This window comes from Cornus florida, unplaced genomic scaffold (genome assembly GCF_030987335.1).
Source record: "Cornus florida cultivar Cherokee Brave unplaced genomic scaffold, ASM3098733v1 CherokeeBrave_3.0.0_Hap2_Chr09, whole genome shotgun sequence".
NCBI classification, from domain to species: domain Eukaryota; kingdom Viridiplantae; phylum Streptophyta; class Magnoliopsida; order Cornales; family Cornaceae; genus Cornus; species Cornus florida.
The window spans coordinates 15652272-15678791 of record NW_026775579.1 but is presented as its reverse complement, the minus strand read 5'-3'; the positions used below and the strand labels follow the sequence as shown (position 1 = coordinate 15678791).

At 35.3% G+C, this 26520-nt stretch overlaps 1 long non-coding RNA gene across 2 annotated transcripts; it reads left to right on the top strand.

Annotated features, from left to right (window-relative positions):
* The first annotated feature begins 350 nt into the window (after positions 1-350).
* LOC132273217 (uncharacterized) lies at positions 351-1863 on the top strand. 2 transcript variants are annotated; one of them, XR_009470050.1, is made up of 2 exons: positions 351-657; positions 1660-1863. It is a non-coding gene; the product is annotated as an uncharacterized LOC132273217 (long non-coding RNA). The 2 variants fall into 2 exon arrangements; XR_009470051.1 differs by having other exon boundaries at positions 1389-1863.
* The last annotated feature ends 24657 nt before the right edge of the window (positions 1864-26520 follow it).

The following is a 26520-nucleotide window of genomic DNA, read 5'->3' as shown; positions in this document are numbered from 1 at the left end:
GCAAATAACATATTCGTCAATTAGTATTTCATAAAGGGCATTATGGACTTTTTGTTTTGCAAATGGAATACATGGTATTTGATAATTTGATCAAGGGCAAAGTAGACTTTTACTATGCAAAATAGCATAATTGGCATTTGGTTGGTTGTGAAAGGGTATTCTTGACTTTTATCATGCAAATGGCATGAATGGTATTTAGTAGGAAATAAAAGGACTTTTGAGTCATTTCTTATGATTTTGGTTTTAATCCATGGAGGGGATGACATGTGTAGGTGTATGTGGTTGCACCATATCCATTCATTTTATAACATATAGTATGCCTAGTGTTTTGTTCTTAGAAACCATTTGGCAAAACCCAATTTTCGTGCATTCTATTTCCTTTCCATAGTGATACCTTTTAAGCTAAATTTTGGAAGCTTTGTGTTGGGATTTTGATGGGGCTTTGTGAAGGAAAAATGTTCCTTAGATAGTGAGGGTTTTTTTGATATCAAACTTGAGTCCATTTCTTTTGTTGCTGGGTTTGGAAAGTGGTGTTAAAAGAAGAGGGTTTTGGTTGCAAACAAAGAAGGAAAGTGTTCTTCACCTTCTAGTTGCTGATTTTGATCCATTTTTTGTGTGGTTTTGAATTGTTGAGCAAGTGTTCAAGCTTCCCTTCAGGTAGGATTGTCTAACCCTCAATTCCTTTGCCTTTAGTGAGTTATCTCTTTCAATTTGAGTTGCAAAGTGTATAAACAACCTAAACTGATGCTGAAACTACTTGGCTGAAATTGTAAGCTTTCATTAGGCTTTGGACTCACTCAATTTGACTTAGAATTGAATTTCTTATGAATTTTCAAAGATGGAAGCTACAGGCTGGAAATCAGTTTCTGGCAGATTTTAGTTCGAACTTTTGGGTCAAACTGTTCCAATTGGGAAGGGATTTTGTTAAACTAAATTAACACTTTCAAAGTACATTGTTTAAGCTTTCATTAGGCTTTAGAATCACTCAATTTGACTTATAATTGAATTTGTTATGAATTTTCAAAGATGGAAGTAAAATGCTGCATGTGAATTGTTTACTGTTTAGAAACTTCGGAACATGACACAAATGTGCATTCATCTTGCATGGTCATGGGGTTAAGGTTAGAATGGAAAAAGGAAGTGAAAGTTCAATAAAATGATTTTGAAAACCGGATAACAGGGAGGTGCCTTGTATCCGTGAGTTAGGAAAGTGGGATTGATTCAATGATTTCAAAACCGGAGAAGGAGTTGCCTTGTCTGTGCAGTTAATGGAAATCTAAAGAAGACGTAGGAGTTGCCTACACATAATTGTGTCACTAGGCCCCAAATGATTACAAGGAGTTGCCTTGGATCAGGGATAAATGATCAATTCTCTTCTCGTGGTACAGGGAGCAGCTCTGGCAGGATTACATTAACTTTTTGTGATGGAAATTGGATTTTTGGGAAGTGAGAAGTGTCTGTGGCATTAGCATTAGCATCCGCATTGTATGGCACTTCATTTTATTATTCTACATGATATTATTTCTTTCTCAAGTTTTTATGATCCCATTATCCTTTGTCTATTCTTTGTTTGGATTCACGGAGGTATTAAGGAGTGCGCTTTAGGCAATTCCTACTGAGCTGTGGTTACTCATTCCTATTTTATTCACATCTTTTTAGGTCATAGCATGGATGGTGTGGAGGGTGTTCCTCCTCAGCTGTAGACAGAGTCGGGGCTGGTGTTATTGTGTTATATTCCGCATAATAAACTATGTTTTGTATTATATTTCCTAGAATTTTCCTGGCATGTAATAAATTTTCTTTCAGACTTTAAAACTTTAAAGTTTTAATATTTGCATCTTATCTATTTATTTTCAGTTTTGATTTTATAAAGAGAAATAGATAGGTGGATGTGTGGTTCAGACAGGTTACAGGGATATTCAGTGATTTTGAGACTGTGATTATTTGTGTGTCGTGTTCACAATCTGGACTACGGTCTAGGGGCATGACAAAGTGGGTGAATCCTCACCCTCCAAATGTCATCATCTAATGCATTAAAGTGTTTCCACACAAATGTCAACAAGTGGACCAATGAGAGTGTGACACTTGTCACACTTTTTCAAAAATTACAAAAATGTCCTTTTTGAAAATATCTTCCAAATTTAATTGTAAAATGGTCCCCAAGATGAAAAATAATTACTTTATTTAATTACACTAAAACCCCACAAGTTAAGAATAATTACACTAAAGTATGCATTAATGCCCTTTTATGAAAGAAATAAGCAATCAACATGCTTTTCTAGAAAAGTAAAAATACCACTATCATGGAAATCAAATATCATGAATGCATGCAAAACCAGAATCAAATCCAAGCACAAAAAGTGAGGTTGTGCAAGGAAAAAGGATAAACGAGAAAAAGATAAAATGTAAATAGTGTTCGGAAAAATAAAATATAGAAATGACACAATCCCTAAAGGAAGTTGTCAATCTAAGGAAAAGAATCTTGGAAATCATTCCAGAGCACTCGAGACGACATCAAGTGATGAAAAACCAAACCCAAAAAGGAAAAGACAATGGAAAAAAAATATCCATTAAAATCTGAGAAAAAGAAAAGGAAGAAAAATGATCGGGTCATTATACCGTTTATCATTTTTCCTTGCATAACCTCACTTGTTGTGCTCGAATTTGATTCTGGTTTTGCATGATATTTGATTTTCATGACATTTGTATTTTTACTTTTGTAGAAAATACATTCTAGTTGCTTACTTTTTTATAAAGGGCATGGGTGCATACTTTATTATAATTATTCTTTATTTTTGCGGTTTTAGTGTAATTATGAAAAATAATTATTTTTCGTCTTAGGGACCTTTTTACAATTTAATTTGGAAGATATTTTAAAAAATGACATTTTTTTGCAATTTTTGAAAAATTTGACAAGTGTCACATTCTCATAGAGCCACTTGTTGGCATTGGGGTGGAGTGATTTGGATGCATAATCTCTTGACATTTGGAGGGTGGAGATTCACCCACATGTTAGCCTAGGATTGGTGCACTTGTTAACTTAGATGGTTGACAAGTGTAGGTGTAAGATTAAGCGTAGGAAGGAGCCATTGATTTGTGACAAGCGTAGGCACCAAAATAAGTCTTACATTGTGTGTGTGTGAGAGGCAGTGTAATAACACATAGTGAGTGGAGGATTTCTAGACCTTCCACTCACTATTTTACACTTTATCCTTTTTATTTCATTTATTCTTCATGTGACAACCCGGATTTTTAAGTGCTGAAATTTAATTCATGACTTTTAAATTGTCATAGTTGATAATTTAATTTTTTATTTTATTTTATTTGAAGACTTACCCAATTTAAATATTTATTGGATTTAAATTATGGTCACAAGGTATGCACTTGTATATATATATTTGTGATATATATATTAAGTTTGATTGAGTATTTACTTTAAATTGGAGTTTTACCAATTAGAAATTGGGTCATTGGTTATTGAATTGGAGATTTACCTAAGAGTTTTGGTGATTGAATTAATTTTAATTAGATATTTTGGGTTGTTTTAGTTGTTGCACATTATTATTATTATTATTATTATTATTATTATATATATATATATATATATATATAAAATATTTGTGGAGGAATAAAGAATGGACAGTGGACGAAATTCACAAAGAGAAAAGATTGAAATTATAATGTTGTTTTGGGTCGGGTCCTACTTGGATGATATTAATGGTTGATTTTGTTACATTGAATATATATATGATTTCTATATATATATATATATGTAATCTGTTGTGATAGGAAAGCAAAGGAGATGCACCAAGCGTGGGCCAAGAAGAGAAAATGGGTATTTGATTTGCTTTAAGTTCATTTGGATACATGACATTTATGTTTATATTTTTATTGATCTGATGGAAGGGAGCACAGGCCGAATGAGAGAGAGAGCAAATTGGTTTATTTTGCTACATTATATATATATATATATATATATATATATATATATTTTTGTATCATCACATGCGGCCAACGAAAATGAAAGAATGAAGCAAAATGAGAAATGGAAATGGTAACATGATTAGGTGGGATCCACTGAGAGACTAATTAGAAAATTTTCTTTTTTCTTTGGATGTGCACGTGGGTTTGCCTATTGGTATGGATAGATAATATTTGTTAGGTGGAAGAAGATAAGGTAAAGTAAATGGTGACTTACCTTTTTGTACTACTTTTGACTAAGACATAACTTGTTTCTTTTAGAGATTTTGAGGATGATGATATTAATGGTGTATTATTTTCCTAAGGGATTGCATATGCGGAAGTGGGTCCCATCAGTTGAATTTTTGAACTAAATTCGTTGTTCACGTGGGTTTTTTTTTATATTTTATGTGATAATGTTATACGACGAAAGTGAAGATAAGGAGTGGGTGGCGGGTCCACCATGACTTTTGATCTTTGATATTTATATTAGCATGGGGGAACAATACTGATATTTGTTAGTGTCGGTGGTGAATTTCCTTTATATATATATGTGTGGCTTTGGTGAGCATTTGAGAGAGAAAAAAATACAAAGACACAAATAGTGAGGAAAGACACGGACAGAGAGTGCCGAGATGGACAGAGTTGATGCTCAGATGATGAGGAAAAATAAATATTTGTTTTACAGAGTAGGAATTTTTATACCTTGATCGTTTGGGGGTGATTTTTAATATTTTGATAATGTTATCTTGTTAAAATTGTATATATGTATTTTATTTAAAAGCATATATATATTTTGTGAGACTAATTTTCATGAAATCCCTTTAAAATTCTTATTATGGTTTTCCTATTAAGACTTTTCCCGTCTCACCCCCTACAGTATCAGGTACCAAGGATAAGCTTGGATTGCTAGTTGTGGGTTTAGGTGGAAGAGTTGGTGTTGAGGATTATTTTATTTATTTATAGATTTTGTATGTATTTATTTGATGAAATTGATCTAGTATCAATTTAATTTATTTGGAGACATTGTATATTTTTAAATTAAGGAATTGATTCAATATCAATAAAGAAGTATTTATTTTACTTTTGAGATCCTGGGTGTGTATTTAAGTATTTTGATTTAATGAAATCGAGGATTTTATTTAGAAAAAATTCAAGCGTGACACTTCATAACCCTAAACCTAGCCACCATTGGAGGAAAGCTTCGTTAATAGCTTATCCCTTCATTTTGGTCTCCTTCCATTCACCTTAGACTTAAAATCTTGGGAGACAAAAGTTTCCTCTCACTCTTCATTAACCCTAAACTTGTTTTCCATTTTGAACTTGGTAGTTTGGATTATAGAGATTCAATTCTCTATTGAGGTAGGAGTGGTAGTTTGTTTATATTCTAAGTGTTTTATAATCCTTTGGGGTTTAATATATATTATGTACATGCTTTTAGAATTGTAGTATTGCATACTATAGGAAATCTTTATGATTGACCTAGGGTTTATTGATTTTAAGCATGTATGTTGTGTAAGTATCTTGTGTAGGATTATTAATGTTATATAGAACTCTTATTGATATGAATTACTATACTATTGTAATGTTAATCCTACATTCTAGTAAATTACTATTAGTAATTGTAATTATTTTAGAAGCTTAATACTATGATGTTGTAATCTTGTACATAAAGCTTATTATTGAGGTATGGTTTAAATTGATAAGTTGGTGATATTGTATTGCACATTATATCATGATGACTACTTGTCATTTATTATGTCATTTTAGACTTGGAAGCCCTAAGACATGGTTTATGTGGTTTCAAAATACTTGTGCATGGAAGGTGGTGTATATGCCTTAATAAGTATGTATGAGTTTTGAATTTGCTATATTTTGGATTATCTTGGGACATTGTTACAAGTGACATGGCTAAAGTTTGGCTCTAGTGCAGGAGGTATGAGTTCTCCCCATTTATAGTGCGCACTAGGGTGGTATTCCCAGCGGTTAGGTCTTGGCTTTATCTAAGACTTGATGTCCAAGTATTCACCTAATTGATTTCGTATTCTTTTCCAAGTTGACAACCAATGTTTAATTGTGACTTGTGATTTTGGTTATTGGCGAATTTATGTTGTTAAGTACATTGATATTGTTATTAGGTTTTGATGGAATCATTGCATTAGCTTAAGGTGATCCCTTAGAATACCTTGAACATAGACGTTAAGTGGGATGCTCCCTTGTATTCGTCTATATTGATCTTGCAATGATATTAAAACTTTAGGGTATACGCATATGCTTCTTTCTACAAGTAACTTTATTACTCACCCTAGTGGTTTGGGTTGTTTTATAAGTAAGGAGACAATGTTTTTGGATGCTCATCATCCTTAGAGGCTCATGAGCCATTTGAAGTATTTTTGTATATGGACTTGCACTTGTTTAGCATGCTTTATTTTTGGATAACATATTTTGTATACCATGGATGTATGGTATTTTAAAAGCTAATGTAGCTTTCTTAATGTGTAATGATACCTAAGTAATTACTTTTGACATTATAAGCATGTATGTAATGAAGCCAAGGGCCAAGCATATTTACTTTAGTACTTGTATTCATTTGGCATCGAACTTTTGCTTGAAATGTATTTTAAACAACTTTGGAGATTTGACTTATGAAAATCTTTGTAATTAGTATGAATGAGGCCATGAGCCATTGATTACATTCAATTTTTCATTTTAAGGTTGTTGACATGTTCATATACTCAAATCTCATTAAAAATCAGTTTTAAACTTTCATTTTTGAACCAAATCATCATGAGATCCAAAACATGGATTGAACCTTAACACCTTTGGCACCTAGCAGGCCTTACATCAACTTTTTGAGGTGTTTTGGATTTCAGTCGACCGATGGCTTTTGGAAGCTTCAATGCACAGTAAATCTTCAATTCCAGTAGGCTTTTTCACTGTTCAGGACCATTTCGGTCGACCAATGGCTTATTTCGGTCTACCGATGGCTCAATTCGGTCTACCGAACCAAACTCACGTTAAAATCAAAACTTCAGCAAAGGTTCTGTGAGTTTTGGTTGACCGAAACTCTATTTCGGTCGACCAAAATAGCCCTCATGCACCAACCTTCCATGAATTGTTTCAGCACTGAAGTTCCAACTTCAAAGGGTCATAACTCCTTCATTTCTAATCCAAATGGGGTGATTCTTGAGCCTAAACTCAAGGATTTTGAGTCATCTTTCCAATGGTACCCATTCCATTCTTAGATTCCAATCACAGTGGGAGTTATTCATGTTTTAGTGAGGTATTATCAGTTTTTGCTTAAACCGGGAAAGGGCATTTTGTGGGATTCTTGTCCAAAGTTCTTAGAACCTCTTGGAAAGTTGTGAAATGATTAGATTAAGTTATTTTCACCTGGTTTGACTTGTTTAGAGTCAAGTTTCTTCTTTTCTTTGTGAATTGACCGTTTTGCCTTTTATTAACGAATTTTGCCCATTTTAACTTTAGTTTCCTCTTTTGCTCTCCTTAACTTCCATGACTTCATGGAATGTCACATTGGTGTCTTAGAGATGATTTATATCTTAAAGGACTATGGTTTCATCTTTTGCTTCCGCATTTCGGATCCGTTATCAGGTCAACTTTAGGGTCATCATTGACGTACCAGGTTGAAAAACTTGGGCCATCATACGAGACGACACTAAGTGTCGAGAAATAGAACTCGGAAATGAAAATTAAACAAAAAAAATTTATTCATAAAATTTGAGAAAATGGAAAGGGAGGAAAATGACTGGGTCATTACATTGATTCTCACAGTCATCAAATACCTTAATATGCTTGCTCTTATGATGGACTTCAAGTATACAGCAAGGTAATAACAATTTAACACTCACACTGATTAGTTTTTCAGTAATTAACATAAGTTATCTTGATACCAGAGATGAATATTAGAAATAGCCATTATTCAGCTCAACCAATAGTTCTTACAACTTTTAATTATCAATATACGCTTTCATGCATGATATATAAAAGGAGTACATCAAGATAAAATAACTTCAGTACAAGGAACAAACTGTTGGCCTAAGGATTTTATCTAAAGGTCAATCTTATGTTTTGATGATTACAAACCATTAATGATGTTTATGTACTAATATTTTCATTAAGTGAAGTATAGTTGATCAATCATTCAATCCTCAATGATGAGCTAGAAGTTCCATTTTAAGCATTCCAAACACTCAAGCAATGGATTCAAGGTAGCATCAAAGTGCAAGAAATTAAAGAAGAACTCTGACTTCAAAGATCACACAAAACATTTCAAAGAAAGAAAGAAAGTCTTCATCAAGCCTAAACGATCATGGTCAAAGAATGAAGAAAATGGTAGATAGGATGGTGAGAGCTTAAGATTCAATGTTAAAGTCTTTATGAATTCATTTGAAACTCATCTCTATAGGACCATGCATACATCATACATCATTTATATGCTCCTACATCATTAGCAATAAACTATGAACTTCAATACATATATATTTAACATATGAAGTCTTTGCTAAGAATGAGTTAGTTTAAGCTTGCATAAGCTTTGAAAGAACTCACAACTTAAGCTAGAAATGCTAAGATCATGCACATTAATCATAACATTTATTTTGGTCTCTAAAAAGAAAAGGAAAAGGCATTGAATTAATTTTTCATCTTTAAAGCCTTTAGTGCCAAAATTTGGTAAATGACTCTAGGACACAATGCACTTAAAATTTACCATCTTCATATGTCCCTAGACTCTTAAAAACAGGCCTTGAACAAAATTGAATCATTCATCAAAGTCCTAGGTGCTAGAAAGATGGATATCTCAAAAGAAGCAATTTTCAGTCCAGAAAAATTTCAGACTAGTTTGCACTAAAACTGCTATAACTATTTATGTATTTGGAATTTTTACACAAGGCCAGTGGCATTGGAAATATAACTTCGATCCCTTGAGTTTAGACTCAAATTTCACCTAAATTGGATTAAAAATGACTAAAATAGGAGCTTCACAAAATACATGATTCTGCTCTGCAAAAATTCTGACCAGGTTGCACTTAAACGGCCATAACTTTTTCTATGGTTGGAATTTTTGAGTACGGCCGGTGGCTTTAGATAGCCGACTTCAGGAAAATAAATTTAGACTCAAATTTCACCTCATTTGGAGTTTCATGGACTGAGTAATGTCCATTTGAAGTCATGCACTTTTTTTCTGTCTAATCCAATTTAGCAGCAGCCTTCATGAAGCAAGAGCAGCCTCTATAAGAAATAGAGCCAGCTCTCAAAAGGCCAATGGAGCAGGCTCAATGAAAAATTAGAGAAGGCTCAAAGAATAGAGAAGGTTCAATAAAAAACTAGAGAAGGCTCTACAAAATTAGAGAAGGCTCAGGAAAGTAGAGAAGGCTCTACAAAACTAGAGAAGGCTCCATTTTTTTATTGAGCCGCCTCCATTTTAGAAAAAGAGCCTGCTCCACTTTTTTAATGGAGCCGCCTCCATTTGAAATTGAGCCGCCTCCACTTTTGCAAAGAGCCGGCTCCTTTGAGGGTTTTGAATTTTAACGGCAATTTTTCTGCATTTAATTCCTCTAACCACTTCTAACAGTTATATTGAGCTACGAATTTCTTTATATATACAGAGGGCTTGTCTGCAAAGTAAACACATGATTTTGAGAGACATTATATTACATTGCAAAGAGAGCTTTTGTTCTCATCTTCTCTCCATCTCTCTCATTTCACTCTTAGAGAGATTCCAGTAAAGATTAAAAGGGCTTTTGCTCTTGTTTTAATTTTCATAGAGTTTTTGCTCTATTATACTACTTGAGAGAGCATTCAAGAACATTCATTCAAGTGCATCAAAGAGAGATTTTGGCTCTACCTTTATACAGAGCTTTTGTTATGGTTTTACTCACTCATAGAGCCTCTGTTCAGACATCAATCTTCATCTCATATACAAGCTTCCATAGCTGAACTAGAGTGAACTTCAGAGAGCATTTAGTGAGCCTTTGCTAAACTTTTGTTCTAGTATTTCATCAGAACTTTTGTTTTGCATTTTCCTTATCATCTCTCATACATTTCATACTTAGAGTTTGAGCTTCACTTGATTTCATACATACTCTATTGTGAGGTTTGATTTGCATCAGTTCTTGAGAGGATTTCTTGTACTACAAATTCTATCTACAAATCTGTTGTAAGCCTAGGAGGAAGAGTTTCTCTTAGCAAAGAAATTGTAAGGGCTGGTGTTGCCTATGTAAAACTAAGAGAGGTGGTCTCTTAGCAAGGATACTGTAAAGGGTTGGTGTGACCCAAAAGGAAGCCTAGGAGAAGGGTGTTCTCCTAGCAAGAAAGAGAAGCAAGGTCTTGCTTCAATTGAAGGTTTGCTCTCCACCATTAAGGAGAAGCTCTAAGGAATTTGGGAAGTTTCAAGAGGGATCTTGAGCCGAGGAGTAGGAGTTTCCGAACCTCGCAAAAATCACTGTGTTATTGTTTGCAATTTCTCTTCCCTTATCTCTTTCACAGTTGTGCTAAATTGATTACTTTCATATCTTTTTTATTGCATAATTGGTTATACTGTTGATTAGAAATTGTATTTCTATAATTTATGAAAATTGGCCATTGACTCTATTCACCCCCCCTCTAGAGTCAATTATTGGGTAACACAAACCATTTTGGTCACTGTTAAAGATATGATTGATTTGAGAGTACAAGAATAGCTTTCACCTTTCCACAACTTAGTTCTTAGTGTATACAATCTTTACATATTTGTAACGGCCTAAATTTCAAAAACTCGGAGCGTTAGCGAGTAACCCGAAGACATGACCCGATAACAAGTCCGAAATGCGGAAGTAAAAACAAAAGAAGAGGTCACTAGAGGTAAAAAAAAACACCTCTAAGATAACAAGAGAATCTTATACGAAGTCATAGGACTCATCTCAAAGGCAAAAGAGGAAGCAAAGGTCAAAACGGGCAAAATCCGTCAATCAAGGGTAAAATGGTCATTTCATAAATAAAAAAGAGAAATTTGACTCTGAATAAGTCAAGTGAGGTCTAGAAAACTTAATATAATCATTACACAACATTCCAAGAGGTTCTAAGAACTTTGGTCATGAATTCTACAAAACACCCATTCTCGGTTTAAGTAAAATCTGACACTATCTCACTAAAACATAAAGAACTTTTATTGCATTTTGAATATGAGAATGGAATTGGTACCCTTGGAAAGCTGACTCAAAATCCTAAAAGATAGGCATAAGAATGACCCCATTTGGATTATAAATGAAGGAGATATGGCCGTCCGAAGTTGGCATAACAAAACTATTCAAGAAAAATTGAGAAGGGAAGACATCAGGGAGGATCAGCAGGCCGATGGCAAGGATCAGCTGACTGAAACTCAATGTCTAGCCAACTGAACCCCTATGTTTAGCCAGCCAAAATGGCCTGTGAAAATGCAAACTCACTGGAGTTGCCAAATATGGGCTATCAATCGGCTAATAGCCCTTGTTAGCCGACCCAGATAGCAACAAAAATAGGCTACTGCAAGGAGTGGAAACTTGGCTTGATCTAAATGTCACAAAATAGGTTTCAAAACGTCCCAAGGTGCCAAACAAGGTATTCTAACATGGAAAAACATCGAATGTGTGTGAAACATGCATATGTGCATAATTTGAAGTAAAATGGCTCTGAGGCCTCATTTTATCCACATACATAAATCCAAAACCATAATCAAGAATTGTATGAGGTTATGATCAAGTCAACAAACGTAAAATACATATTAAAATGTGCTACAATGGCTTACAGCCTCATTATATACAAAATCATGTTCCAAAAGTTCTTCACTACAAAAAAACATACACACTTAGCATATATTGGAATGCTTGGCCCTTGGCCTAATTACACATAAGTTAAAGCAACATCAACATCAAAATAAAGTACTTGAGTATATATTACACATTTCAAATGAAGCTAAATAAGCTCTTAATTACCATACATCCGTCGTTTGCAAAATGAATCAAAAGAGAACATGCTATACATTTGCATGCTTACAAAACCAAAAATGTTAACAATAACCAAGCTACATAAGAGTCTAAGATTGATGTCCATCCAAGAAGAGAACTCCTTACCTAAAAATACAATGTCAACTAGGGTGAGTAATCTAAATTACTCCGTAGGAAGCTGAGCATGGGTATACCCTAAAGTTTCAATATTATTGCAAGATTAATACAGACAAATACAAGGGATCATTCTGCCTAACATATAATTTCAAGGTTCACTAAGGGATTATCCTAAGCTAACTTGAAACAATTTAGCGAAATCCACAATTTAAAAATGTACTTAACAACATTAGAACCGTAATTAACCAAAACCACAAGTTATAATTAAACATTGGTTGTCAACTTGGAATTGAATGCGAAATCGAATAATGGAAATCTTAGACATCAAATCCCGAAGTTTAACTAAGATGTAAACGGTTATTCCGGGCACTAACCTACTGGGAATATCACCCTAGTGCACACTTTAAATTGGGGAGAACTCATACCTCCAGCACAAGAGCCAAACTCTAGCCATGTCAAGTAATAATATTCCAAGTGTTTCCAAAATCAACAATAAGTTCATAACTTATACACAAGTAATCGATGCATGAAACCACCTTCCATGCACAAGTAGGGTTGAAACCACATAAACCATGTCTTAGGGTTGCAAGTCTAAAATGACATACAAAATGTCAAGTCCTCTATATGTGATGCAATACACAATACAACATTGTCAACTTGTCCAACTAAATCATACCTATAAATACTAAATTAACAACAACATAATAATGAATTTGCAAGGTAATCATTAGTAATACACAATAAGAATTCCATATTCACAACGCTATGAAATTACAAGAATTTAATATTCTACTAAATGAAATAAATACTTTACACAAGATATATATATATATTAGACATGCTTTGAATTAATAAAACCTTAAGTCAATTTATAGGATTTCCATCTATATGCAAGACTACAATTCACAAGCATGTATATAATATATATTAAGCCCAAAAAAATAATTAAAACACTAAAAGGATAAACATACTACAACCCCTACCTCATTAGAGATGTGATTCTCTAGAATCCAAGGAAAGTTATACAAAGGAAAAATCCAAGAACAAGGCCTCCAAGATGAAGATCCAAGGAAGCTAAATGCCTTAAATGGTGAGGTGAAATTGTAAGCGGAAGGTGGTTAAAATGAAGGTATTAGTCTAGGGTTTAATGGTGGGCAAGGAAAGGTGTGAGCAAGAAGATGAAGTGAGTGGAAGATTATATGTTTTTCCACTCACAATGTGTGATACAAAGCAATTCACCAATGCTAGCACTACTTCTCTCTCTCACACACACATTAATCTTTACCCTCCACTTGTCATGATCAAATGCACCCTCACAAGTCTTAATCCTAAGCCCACACTTGTCAATATCCTAGGCCTCCTCACAAGGCTTAATCAAAAGCCTACACTTGTCACGATCTTAAGCCAACAAGTGCACTAACCAAAGGCCAACAAATGGGTGGGTGAATCCTCACCTTACACTTGTCAGCAAACAAGGCTTCCAAGTGTCCCCATCACAAAGTCAACAAGTGGTCCAATGAGAGTGTGACACTTCTCACGCTTTCCAAATATTACAAAATGGTCCTTCCCCAAAATATCTCACAAAATAATTGCAAAATGGTCCCTAAAGAAAAATATTCCAAAAAGTTAATTACAAAAAACACCCCAAAAAGTGAAAATGTTTCCGAAGAAACTATACATCCATACCCCTCAAAATGTAAAACAAGCTAGCATGTTTTTCTACCAAAGTAAAACTACACATTTCATGGAAATAAAATGAGGTGAATGCATATGATGCTGGAAATCAAATTCGAACTCAAAACCCTAAGGTTATGTGAACAGAATAAATCAAACAATTAAATAATAATAAAAAAATGAATGATGAAAAAATCGGAGAAAGAAAAAGAAGACACGGTCTTCACAATATTAAGGCACACTTGCTCATTAGATAAGATTTATGATTCAACCAATGTACTAAAATTTTGCTTAAGTTTAAAATAGGCTTTAATGCAGAATACAACACAGGGTTCAACTCATAACAGTTTCTGCAGAAGTTAGGGTTTAATGACCAAATTCAATCCTAGCTTCAAATTGTTCTTAAACATGAGTTTCATAGCCTTGTCTCACAAAGATAAACATGCTCAGATGATAGATTCAGAGAATATAACTGGTCACAACAAATTTAACACAAAGAACAAGCTATTTTCAGTAGAAGACTAAATTAACTCTGGTTTGAGGATAATAATGGAATTTTGCATTCACTCAGTCCTAAATTAAGTTCTCACAGACTTGAACCAGTATTATACACTTGCTCATATGTAACAAACATTAAAAACAACAAGGTATATCAATTTCAGAGCTCAAATATTAGGAAAACAAGCTTGAAACCCTAGCTTATGAGGTTTATAAGCCCAAAACATGAAGTGGTCAATTTTTTGGACAACATATTCATGCTCTGATGATGAACAAGCATTCCACAACAGGATATCAACAGTTTTAGATAAAATCAAGAGTATAAACCAGAAAATTACTCTAAACCAGATGTTTAAGACATCAAATTCAACTATAGCCAAACTATGGCTATAAACATACTCCAACAGATGTAAGCTATTTAAATATACTTACCACAAACTAATATAGAATAAGGTCCTAGAACATTCAAGATTAAGGGGTTTAAATGCGCACTTTTCAGCGCTTATCACACCCCCAAACTTAAATATTGTTAGTCCCTAGCAATGAACTACAAAGAAAAGAAAGAAATGAACAACTAAACAACTATGAACTAGAAAACAATAAATGGATAACGCTAATTTCGTAGGAAACATGATTGCATTTAGCACATGCAACAAGCCTTTTAAACCCCTAGGTTACCCCTACTGGACAAGTGAAGTCTCGTGAGGGTTTCCAGAAATGATACCCACAAACATTAAGCTCTTTCTCACTAAAGAGGCACCAATATTCCAAACAAGCATTGGGAGAAGATTACCTTAAGTATGCAAATTTTCAACCATTTCCAAGCAATCTCTCAAATCTCAACAACATGCAAGCAAGTATGGTCCTCCACATATCAAGAAAATGATCATGCAAATCAAAACAACTCTAGAATCCTTTTTAATTGAATCGACATCAAATATGTTGCTATCTAAGCCAACCAAAGAAATGATCACATCCAGTCTCAAGCTAGCACACAAATCTAGTACCGATCATCATGACAAAGAATGGATCTTTTATTAAAACTTTATTCAAGTAGGTGCACTTATTCTTTTTTTTTTTTTTTTCTAACCCTAAGGATCAAAGATGGAAGTACAATGTAATGTGTTGATCTATTGAGCATTTTAGTGATTCATGAGGTCGAGCGTTAGGTCAATGACTCCCAAACCAGACGGCTTTAGGGCATTAGGTGTTAAAACACTCCTAAGGATTTACAAGCTCAAATCGACTAGGCTACAAATCAAAACAAAACAACGTCTATCTAATCATTTCCCACTTCTCACCTTTTGGGAGAAGTCCTTACTTTTTTATTTGCTTTTACAAAAACTTTCTTTTCTTCTTTTTCTTCTTTATTTTATTTTATTTTATTTAACCTAGAGTTTAGGCCCTCCACCTTTCGGCACGAGAAATTTAGTGCTTGATGAGGCTAGAATCCCGGCTGCTTAGTGAAAAGGGGTTGTTATCCACCTTTGTCAAGAATGAAAGCTTTCAATGCATTACTAGCTCCATTGGGATATAACCAAATCAATAATCAACAAAGCATGTACCCCACAAATGAATGCTAGTGTGCGCCTATGCTAATGTAGAATCCTAAAGTGAATCTCAAAACAATCACAAAATCAAGATGATGTGGACTATAAGTGCAAGCAAGATATCAATCTTTCAAAAAAAATTACTCTTAAATGGCATCCACAAGGCATACAAGGAGTATTGGACTCTCAAGTCAAACAATTTTTAAATTTTAAGCAATATAGTCCTCAAAAGATCAAAATCATATGTCACATGGATTCTCAATCTCAATCATGCATTTAAAATTTAACGTTAAGTAAAATGTAACAAAGACACCTCACCCCCAAACTTAAACTGCACATTATCCTCAATGTGCATTGAGAACAATGGAAAAGATGAAAAGAGTATACCGTGGTGGTGAAAGCATGAAGCCTGGCAATGATCCAATATGAAAAGGGTTTCTGCAAAACTTGGAATCAACGACCTATTTGAATAATCACACTAGTAAATGGTGTGTCTCGAACCAAATGTGTGTAGTGTGGCCAAGTTTAAATTTGTAAAGTGCCACTACTACCTCTAACTACTAATATAGTTAGGGTGAGTAGGGATCGTCCTAAGGGAAAAAGAGATATATTGATATGGAAACAATGTTGGATTAGTAGGTCGAGTGATTAAAAGGTGGTTTGATTGGTTAATTAAACCACAATTTTAAATCAAATGAAAGCAATATAGAATAACTAGAGTAAATACTGTATAGAGAAATAAGAGAGAAAGGTCTTGGGACTTAGAGGTCACCGTTAAACATCACCTTCCTAGACACTCAATGAGCAATAAATGAGGGGGATTGTATGTTGCAAGACTAGTGTGTGGGATTGATTGAATCAACAAGCATGGATGACTAATTAAGTATACATTGTCTAGACAAACTAATGAATAGTACAACATATCAAATTAAGCCATTATTCCTTCCTCTAAGTTCACAATCAAAACACATCAACAAGGTAGAGAAATATACTACTTGCATTCATAAGCATGGAACGTCAAACAACAAGCATGAAAAGTAAAGCATCTACATTACAACTAAGCTAGGGACATGAAAATTAAACTAATTAAACTAAGGAAGGGGCACAATCCATCAAGAAATGAGCATGAACCATCAAACAAGCCACAAGAGTATTCTATTAAAGCACCATGCCTTGACCATCACTAGATTTATGATATTAACACACATAGACATGCATCAATGTAACAAAATCTAGAGATAAACACATGAACATCTATTCTAGCATATATATACATATGAATAGAATGAAATGATCAATTTGAAGTATTAAACTACACAAATCAAGATAGAAACAAGATTTATATATATATCAAAGGTCAAGACAAGAATTACAACACAAATCCCCTCAAAATACAAAGCATCAAGGTTTAGGGAGCATGCTTAGGGCTAACTCTAGCCCTAAGAAGATATTTAGCCACTCATTGATGTAGTCGTCCAACCGTCAAGGGTCATCTCCATGGTAAGAATGATCTTCTTCTCCTTGATGGAAACCCTAGATGAGTGGAAGAACTCCTAAATGGTGTGTATCTCTCTAATCTCTAGACTCCTCCCACCTCTCTTGTGTATGGTTCCATTCTCTATGATTATATATGATTCTCCAAGATCGTATATGTGTAAATATATAGGTAAAATGTCACACCCAATGGTCAGACCTCGTGCACTAGGACCTCTAAATGATTGCACCACGAGCACACCTTTTAATTAGCTGGAACTTTATTTTTCTCGCACTTGAGGGGGATTAATCGATCGAAGTATGGCTAGATCGATTGAACCATGGCGGCGCCTTTTGGAATACTAACAAATCTGAGATATTTTCAAGATATTTTGGGAAAAGGACAAAAGTGGTAGGTAGGGATAAGACCAAAAAAGTTAGATCGATCGAAGAAAAGTTGGATCGATTGAAGATGAAAATTTCCTGAGGATAAGGACAAGAGGCTCGATCCATCTTGGCATGGCTGGATCGATCACTGTGAGATCGATCGAAGCTTGGTCTGATCGATCGAAGATGCTGTTTTCCACCACTTTGCTTCCACTTTGCTCATTTCTTTCATTCAGCTTGAGATTGCTTCTTTTATGCTCTAATTTGGCTGAATTAACTTATTTTGGAGATAAGTTCCTAAAAAGAGAGATAACATGAAAATAGACTAAATCGGGAAAATAAGATAGGATAAGGTAGTAGAATACCCAAGCTTAAGGGGTTTAAATGCGCATTTTTCGGTGATCATCACACCCCCAAACTTAAATATTGCTAGTCCCTAGCAATGAACTACGAAGTAAAGGAATGAAATGAACAATTATACAATTATGAACTACAAAGCAATAAATGGATAATGCCACTTTCGTAGAGAACACGATTACATTTAGCATATGCAACAAGCCTTTTAAACCCCTAGGTTACCCCTAGTGGACGAGTGAAGTCTCATGAGGGTTTCCATAAATGATACCGACAAACATTAAGCTCTTTCTCACTAAAGAGGCACCAATATTGCAAACAAAAATTGGGAGAAAACTACCTTAAGTATGCAATTTTTTAACCATTTTCAAGAAATCTCCCAAAATTTCAACATCAAGCAGCAAGTATGGTCCTCCACACATCAAGAAAATGATCCTACAAATCAAAACAACTCTAGAATCCTTTTTCAGTGGACCGGCATCAAATATGTTGCTATCTAAGCCAACTAAAGCAATGATCACATCCTTACCCTCAAACTAGCACACAAATCTAGTCCCGATCATCAAAATAAAGAGTAGACCTTTTATTAAAGTTTATTCAACTAGGTGCGCTTATTCTTTTCACTCGATTTTTTTTTTTTTTAAACTACCCTAAGGATCAAAGATGGAATCATAGTGTAACGTGTTAATCTATTAAGCTTTCTAACGATTCATGAGGTTAAGCGTTAGGTCAATGACTCCCAAACCAGATAACTTTAGGTCATTAGGTGTTTAAACACCCCTAAGGACTTACAAGCTCAAATCAACTATAATGACCCAGTCATTTTCTTCCTTTCATTTTTCCTCAAATTTTATGGATAAATTTTTTCCGTCGTCTTTTCCTTTCGGTGTTTGGTTTCTTGTCACTTAGTGTTATCTCGAGTGCTCAAAAATGATTTTCAAGACTCTTTTCTTTGGATTGACAACTTCCTTTAAGGATCGAGTCATTTTCACATTTTTCGTTTTTCGACACTATTCACTTTTCGTCTTTTTCCCTATTTTGTCTTTTCCCCATTTGTCACTTTGTTGGCATAACCTCACTTTTATGTTTGGAGTTAGTTTTTGACTTCACGTATCTTCATTCTAAGTGGTTTCCACAAAATACGTATCTTTACTTTTGCAGTAAAATACTCTGGCTGCTCTTGGTGTCCATAGGGGCATGGATGCATAGTTTTTCAGAATCTTTTTCTTTTCTTGGGGTGTTTTTCGTAAATATCTTTTGAAGATATTTTATTTCAAGGGTTTTTAAGAAAAAATATTTTTGGAAGATACTTTCATTTTGGACATTAGTGCAGTTTTCACTTTTTAGAGGGGCCATTGTGCAATTAATGAAAGTTATTGCTAAATGCCTTATTTTGAGCTTGGATCCTCGTACGGGATTCATTTTCACTTTTCATTGAGTTGCCTACTCTTAGAATTCCCTTCTGGTTATTTTTCTCCAGTTTTAGGGTTTTTGGCACCGATTGCTGCCGAACTTGTTCGGGGCATATCTCTCTGCTCGGGACTCTGTTTTTGACGGTGTTTCTTCCGTTGTTCATCGTTTCTCATTTCAGTTCTTTTTCATTCGTGGAGTTTTGGCTTTTGAGTGCGTCTGCTCAAATTCCACTTTTTCGAACCCGGCGAGGCGTGTTCGGGGCACTTTTAGGGCTTTGCTATAAATAGGGATTTATAAAATTAAAAAGTCATCTTCCCCTCTCTTCATGCATAACCAGAAGCATCCATGGCAGCCCAAAGGGGGCTGGCACCCTTATTTTCTCAATTAAACCTTTTCCCCTTTGTTAGAAAGTCATAGTGCCTTTGCGTTTTGTGTTTGTCTTGACTACGTGCATCTTTCCTCCTTATTAGAACCCATTTTTAGCCAATTTTTGAGTTCGAGTTTGAGGTCAAGTTAGGATTTTGGTAGGTCCTCTTTGGAGTTTAATGTTCATGGCGTTGTCCCTAACAAAACCCCGAAGTATTATCGGATTCGGATCCGTTTCATTTTGGTGGCTTTTGAGATTTCCATCTCAAATTGAGGTAGGGGATGTTATAGGTTATATTTTTGTTGTCTTGCATGCTATTGATGCTTATACAACTTGTATGCATGTTTTTGTTCATAATCTAGAATTTAATTTAATTAATTTCTATGTTTAAGATTTGATTCACATGATGATATTCAACTTAGAATGAAATTGTGGCATGCTAGTAAATTAGGCTTTGGTATGTTTGTTAACATATATTAAAATTGGAGTATTTGATAAAGTATTGCAACTTTTATTTAATAATTTTCTTCGGTGAAAGTTTAATTCTCATGGCCGTACCTTGCATAGAAATAACTTGTGATATGCTTTTAAATTAACTCTTGATATGTTCTTTAACATACTTTAGTTTGAGAGTATTTGGATGAGTATGAAAATCTAGAGATTTTAATTAAAATGATTAATTAAAATCTGTTTAATGGTTCCATTGGCTTAATTAAGTTTTTAACTTGATATTTGTGATGAACATGACTTGTCCACTATCATATATTAATTTGGGATCATGTGGTGTTGTTTTAGAAGTTAGAGATTTAATTATCATGATTTAATTAAATTCTACCTTATTGTTCCATGGCTTAATTAAGTTTTTGAATGGATATATGAAATGAGCATGCTATGTTGTTTAACATGTATTAATTAGGGATCATTTGATTGAGATTTGAAACCTAGAGAAATTAATTAGTTTATTTGATTAATTTTCATTTCTATTGTATTATTGATTTAATCATGAGTTTGACATTGGTAGTATGTTTAAAGCATAATTTTAGACTTGTATTAGATTCTTCAGTTTATGTTTTCAATATTGAATTATATTGTTATAGAGTGTAACGAATCGCACACTGAAGATTCGACATGTGATGTTATTATAGCGCGTAACGAATCACGCTCTGAAGATTTGACATTTGTCATCTTATAGTAGTTGTGGATTTAGAGTATGAACTGTGTGGTTACAACCTACTTGTGCATGGAATGTAGTTTCGTGCTTTATATATATTTCGTATATAAGTTGTTAACTTATTTATTTTGGAGTTATTTGGGACATTGTTATAGAAACATGGCTAGAGTTTTGCTCTAGTGCGGGAGGTATAAGTTCTCCCTATTTATAGTGCGCACTTAGGGTGGTATTCCCAGCGGGTTAATGCCCGGAATAACCATAGGTCTTGGCTTTATCCAGGATTTGATGTCTAAGTCTTCCACTACTTGATTTCGCATTCAATTCTAAGTTGGCTACCAATGTTTAATTGTGACTTGTGGTTTTGGTTATTGGCAATTTAATGTTGTTAAGTACATTCAGGCATTATGATTTATAATGAATCATTGCAGGTTTTGATGTTGTTAAGTACATTCAGGCATTATGATTTCTAATGAATCATTGCAGGTTTTTGATGTTGTTAAGTACATCTATGCTATATTATTCAAATGCAACTTAAAAATGATCCTATAGATTCATTTAGAACATAGACGTTAGGTGGCATGACCCACTTTAATTGTTTTCACATTTTAGATTTCAAGTCAATGGCTTTGAAGATCTATATCTTATTGCTTTGTATAACATACTTCTATGTTGTTTGAATTGCATGAATGATGTGATTTATGCTAGAAATGTTTAAGGTAGCTTAGGATGCTCCCTGAGTCTCACCTTTGACATAGACGTTATGTGGCATGACCCTTTTGAATTATTATAAGTTAATGTAATAACTTTATAAAACATTAGGTCGATGCATGCTCATTTCCTACGAGTAACTTTATTTTACTCACCCACGTAATGGGGGCATTTTTTAGGTGCAGGAATCAAGGTTAAGATTCTCATTATGCTTGGATGATTTGTGGACTTGAAAGTTCCATTCTTGTAAAGGTTGGCTTGAAAAGCCATTTGTAGCCTTATTTGTCAAATGTGTGTATTTAATTCTAAACTTGTAATGTGTGTCTAAGCACACTTTTTGATTCTCATTTTATGTATATGATATGAGGCCAAGACCCAAACCATATTTGAAATTTATGTATATTCATAAATGTTGAAATCTTGCCTTTAATAAGAATATATGAGAAATTAGGGCTTTAGCATGACATTTTTGCACCGGAGTGTGCATCGGATATGAAATTCATTATCTAACATTCATTTAATTTGTATGAGGTACGGCCAAGGGCCAATCACTATTTTGTTTTCATTTTTGCATTTTAGTTTCATACTTTGCATTTTGAGCTAAAATAGTAAAATTCGAGCCTTTAAGGGTTCATTTCCAAATCAGGTGGTGCAAAGTGTGCACGAGCATATTCATTAGGACCTATTTAATATGCATGAAGTGTGGCCAAAGGCCAAATGGTAATTTGAAATCATTTATTAATTTTAGTTTTCAAATTTCCCATTTCTAGTTCATTTTTGCCTTTTTGGCCGTGTGGGGGTCGAATTTTGCATCAGCGATATTTTTAAGACGTGGACCGTTGTAGCACATTCTAATGGGTAAGTTATATTTTCATGCATGATCGTTTTTAAGAAAAACCTCATCCTTGGTGATTTGAGCCTCTTATGGACTCATTTTACATTTTTATTGCATAATCTGATTTTAGGGCATTTTGGGGTTTCTTTAAGAAATGAATTCCGGTCTTCACATGGTCACTTAGAAAACGTGATTTTAGGGGGGGTTTCTTCTTTGTGTTTTTCCAGACAATGTCATATTGGTACTGGAAATCCCTCGCAAAGTTCAGCTTTCAGTTTGTATTTTTGCAGCTTTTTAACCCCCATGACCTAATTTCATAGAGGGGCATTTTGGGCATTTTATAATGAGTTTTTTTCATTTTTTCTCACTCTGCCAGGTAGAAAATTTGATTTCGGGTGGGGTTTCATTTTCGTGTTTTTCCAGAAAAATTTGTTTGATAACCCGTTTCTGCTCTTAGATCAAGACAGTTACTGTAGCAACTTTTGCCCTCTTGTCCAGTTATGATCTAGGGGCATTTTGGGGATTTTGCAGTGTGTTTTTTTGTTTTCTTCCACATAGTTGGGTAAAAAACTCAATTTTAGGGGGGGGGGGGGGTTTCTTATAAATGTTTTTCTAGAAAATATCATCTCGGACCTGAAAACCCCGCGTCAAATCTGATTTCCTGTGCGCATCTACACTATTTAAAAAAGTCTGTTGTAAAGGCATTTTAGGGATTTCACGTCAAAATAAAATTTTCTTTCAATATGGTCAGCTTAGAAAAATTATTTTAAGGGTGGTTTCTTCTTTGTTTTTTTTTCCAGAAAACGTCGTTTAGTGCCTCAAAACGGCACACGGATTTCAGCATTTTGCCCAGGTTAATATTCACGGCCGCAGTGACGTCAAAACTTTGTTTTGACTTTTCTCTTCCATCCGGACTCCGAATCAAGTAATTCTTGAGTCTAACTTGATTAATTTTTCACTGTCTTCCCAGTGGTGTGCCTGGTAGCGCCTAATTTTATATTTTTCAGAAATAACCATTTTGCCCTTGGGGCTATTTTTGTTCGGTTTTCTTGTAATTCGCTTCCGCTACTTTCTTTTGAGTTCCATGACTTCACGGGAAGTCATGGATGTGTCTCAGGAATAATATACATTCTAGGGACACCATTTCCATGTAAAATGACTATTTTACCCCTAGGGGCTTATTTGTCATATTTTTGATCTTTTACTTTCGCGTCAGTTCTCATTGAGTTCCACGACCTCATGGAAGGTCATCAAAGTGTATTAGAGGTGTGTTGTGCCTTGGGAGACCATTGTCTTGTTTCTTACTTCCGCATTCTGGATTCGTTATCGGATTTACGTTCGGTTTATCACAGGATGCGCTGGCCTAAAAACCAAGGCCGTTACAGGCGGTATCAGAGCTCCTAGGTTTGAATACCTTGGACGATGGGTTTTGGGTGCATTTCATGCTTTTGTTGATTTGCCTTGATATGTTCATATGCTTTTTGATAACATATTTATGTGTTTCTTGATAACACGTTTGATATCAATCTTTCGAAAAATTTACTCCTAAATGGCATCCATAAGGCATATAAGGAGTATTGGACTCTCAAGTCAAGCAATTTTTAAATTCTAAGCAATATAGTCCTCAAAAGATCAAAATCATAGCTAGTCATGGACCAATCATATAAAATCCCTCGAATACACAAGTCATGCTCAAAATGTTGAATTGAAAACAAACACTACAAAGGACACATTAACCCCAAACTTAAATGGCATAGTGTCCTCAATGTGCAAAGAGAACAAAAGGAAAGAGTATACTAGTGCAGTTATGACAAAGAATGGCCGGAACACAAGTATCCGAAGTGGGTGGTACAACCCCCCCAAACTTGGGATTTACTGTGGTCCTGAAAAGATGGCACTGGGATAATAGCTCATCAGATAACAAATGGGATAATAATAGTGCATAGTGGACATGCAAGTGTAAATGGGATAGTAAATGAAGTAAAGAGAGAGGAATAAGGGTGGTCCTGAATAATTTGGGCAGCACTCTCTCACTCAAGTCACTGTGATGTACCTGATAATGGAGTCAATCATAGATAGATATCTCAATATAATAATCTGATATCCAAAAATATCATGCATAGGATAGAGAAAATAAAAACATTATAATGTACATCACAGTATCAGGCCAACAGACTGGCCGCAAAAATATAATAACAGTGTCAAAGTAACAATCAAGTAACACAGATATATAATAATGAGAGAGGGAGAGAGATTAAGCAGAGGAGGTTGGTCTAGTGGGGCGTGATCCCTGGATGTCTCTGGAAATGCCCTGCAGCACAGTCAGTATGTCCGCACGAGAGTAGTCACGTCAGTGCTAAGGGAGGCCACATCTGCTCGGAGAGAGACTACCGTATCCTCCAAGGTCTAGATACGCTCTCTTAGGCTGGGTGTCTGAGCTGGAGCGTCAGGGATGACTGGGTCAGGAAACTGAGGCTCATCCTGACTCTGCTCCTGAGAATGGAATGGTGACTGCACTGGGGAATGATGTGGTGACTCCTCTGGAGGTTGCTGCTCTAAGTCAATCTCTATATGCGCATCCACAACCGTCTATGCAGCTGCTGGATCATTTGCTGTTGCTGCCGTTGCCATCTCTAACTCCCCTGCCTCCTCGGCTGCTAAGATGGCCTCATCCTCTAGACTGCTAATAAGAGCATTATAGCTCTTATTCTAGTCCTTCTTGCCATAGCGGCAAGCCCCTATCTCAATATGCTCCTCTGAATGGAAAAGATAATGCTGGTCTCGGAGGATCTGGGTAATCAGATGCGCAAAGGGTAAAAAGGTGGCCCGCCCGGGCTTGGTCTTGCTGATGTAGCTCATGTAAAGTCTCATCATGACACTCCAGTAGAGTGCAGGAATAGAAAACCAATGGCTTGTATAGAAGGCATAGGGGGCTGCTAGAAAATCTGAACGCCGCTGGATCTTATGGCTCGCCATAAATACATTTCGGTATAAAACCGAATTAAAGAACCATAAATCATCAGGTAAATAAGTTCAGGTGGTAAATGTCTCGCCAGCACTAGCAAGGCCAGTCAAAGCAACGGCCATGTTTGCGTCAAATGGCCTCCGGAGAATAGGATAATCAAGGCCGGGAGGGCAGATGTGTGGGCACCGAGAGGATGTGGGTAGTGTCTCGACTGTAATACGGATGAGATGGCCATCAATGGTGGTCTGCAACTCTGCCAGGTTACTCAGGGCCGACCGAAAGTTCTGGTAGAACAACCGGACGAGCCGCGGGTAAATCAGATTGGCCACCGGGGCTAGAATAGTTGAAATGCCGCACCGGTAAATCTCATCAAAAGCTGCCATGGTCAGAATCGACCGGAAGAAGAAAGTAGTATCAAATATGGACTTATGCGCCACTGTAAGGTGCGAATATCTGAGCTCAACTTAGTCGCGGACCATGCCGGGCAGTACTGGTGGTGGACTAAGTGAGGGAGGCAGTGTCTGCTTGGCCTCCTCAGCTAATGAAGAAGATGAGGATGCAAAAGTAGAAGAGGAGGAGAGCTCGGACTGAGCTGGAGTTGGCTCTTCAGGTTCCTCTACTCGCTGTCGTACTCTACGCTCATATATTCGGCGGGCAACGGTCTTGACTCGAGCTATAGTTTGCAAAAAGGAAAGAAAACTTTTAAATGAAGTTAGTAATAGGCGATAATATGTGAAATGAAGAATTGAAGCACAACAGATAGAAACATGCATGTTAAGTTAAGACAGATAATTCAGAATAAAATACATGAATCTGGGCAAGTTATAATGCAACCAAGGATAGACAATGACTATTCCAATAAAGTGAAACATGCTAGATATAATAGAGTAGAATATAACTAATGTGGAAAACACAGGCATTGGGCATAATTGAGATAGCATGGAACACAAATAGGTTATGCAAAATAGTGAGGTTCGATCAATCATGAAAAGATTGGATCGATCTAAGTTGGATTGATCAGGACTTGGTTGAGATCGATCGTGCTCTGATCGATCAGAGCACTACT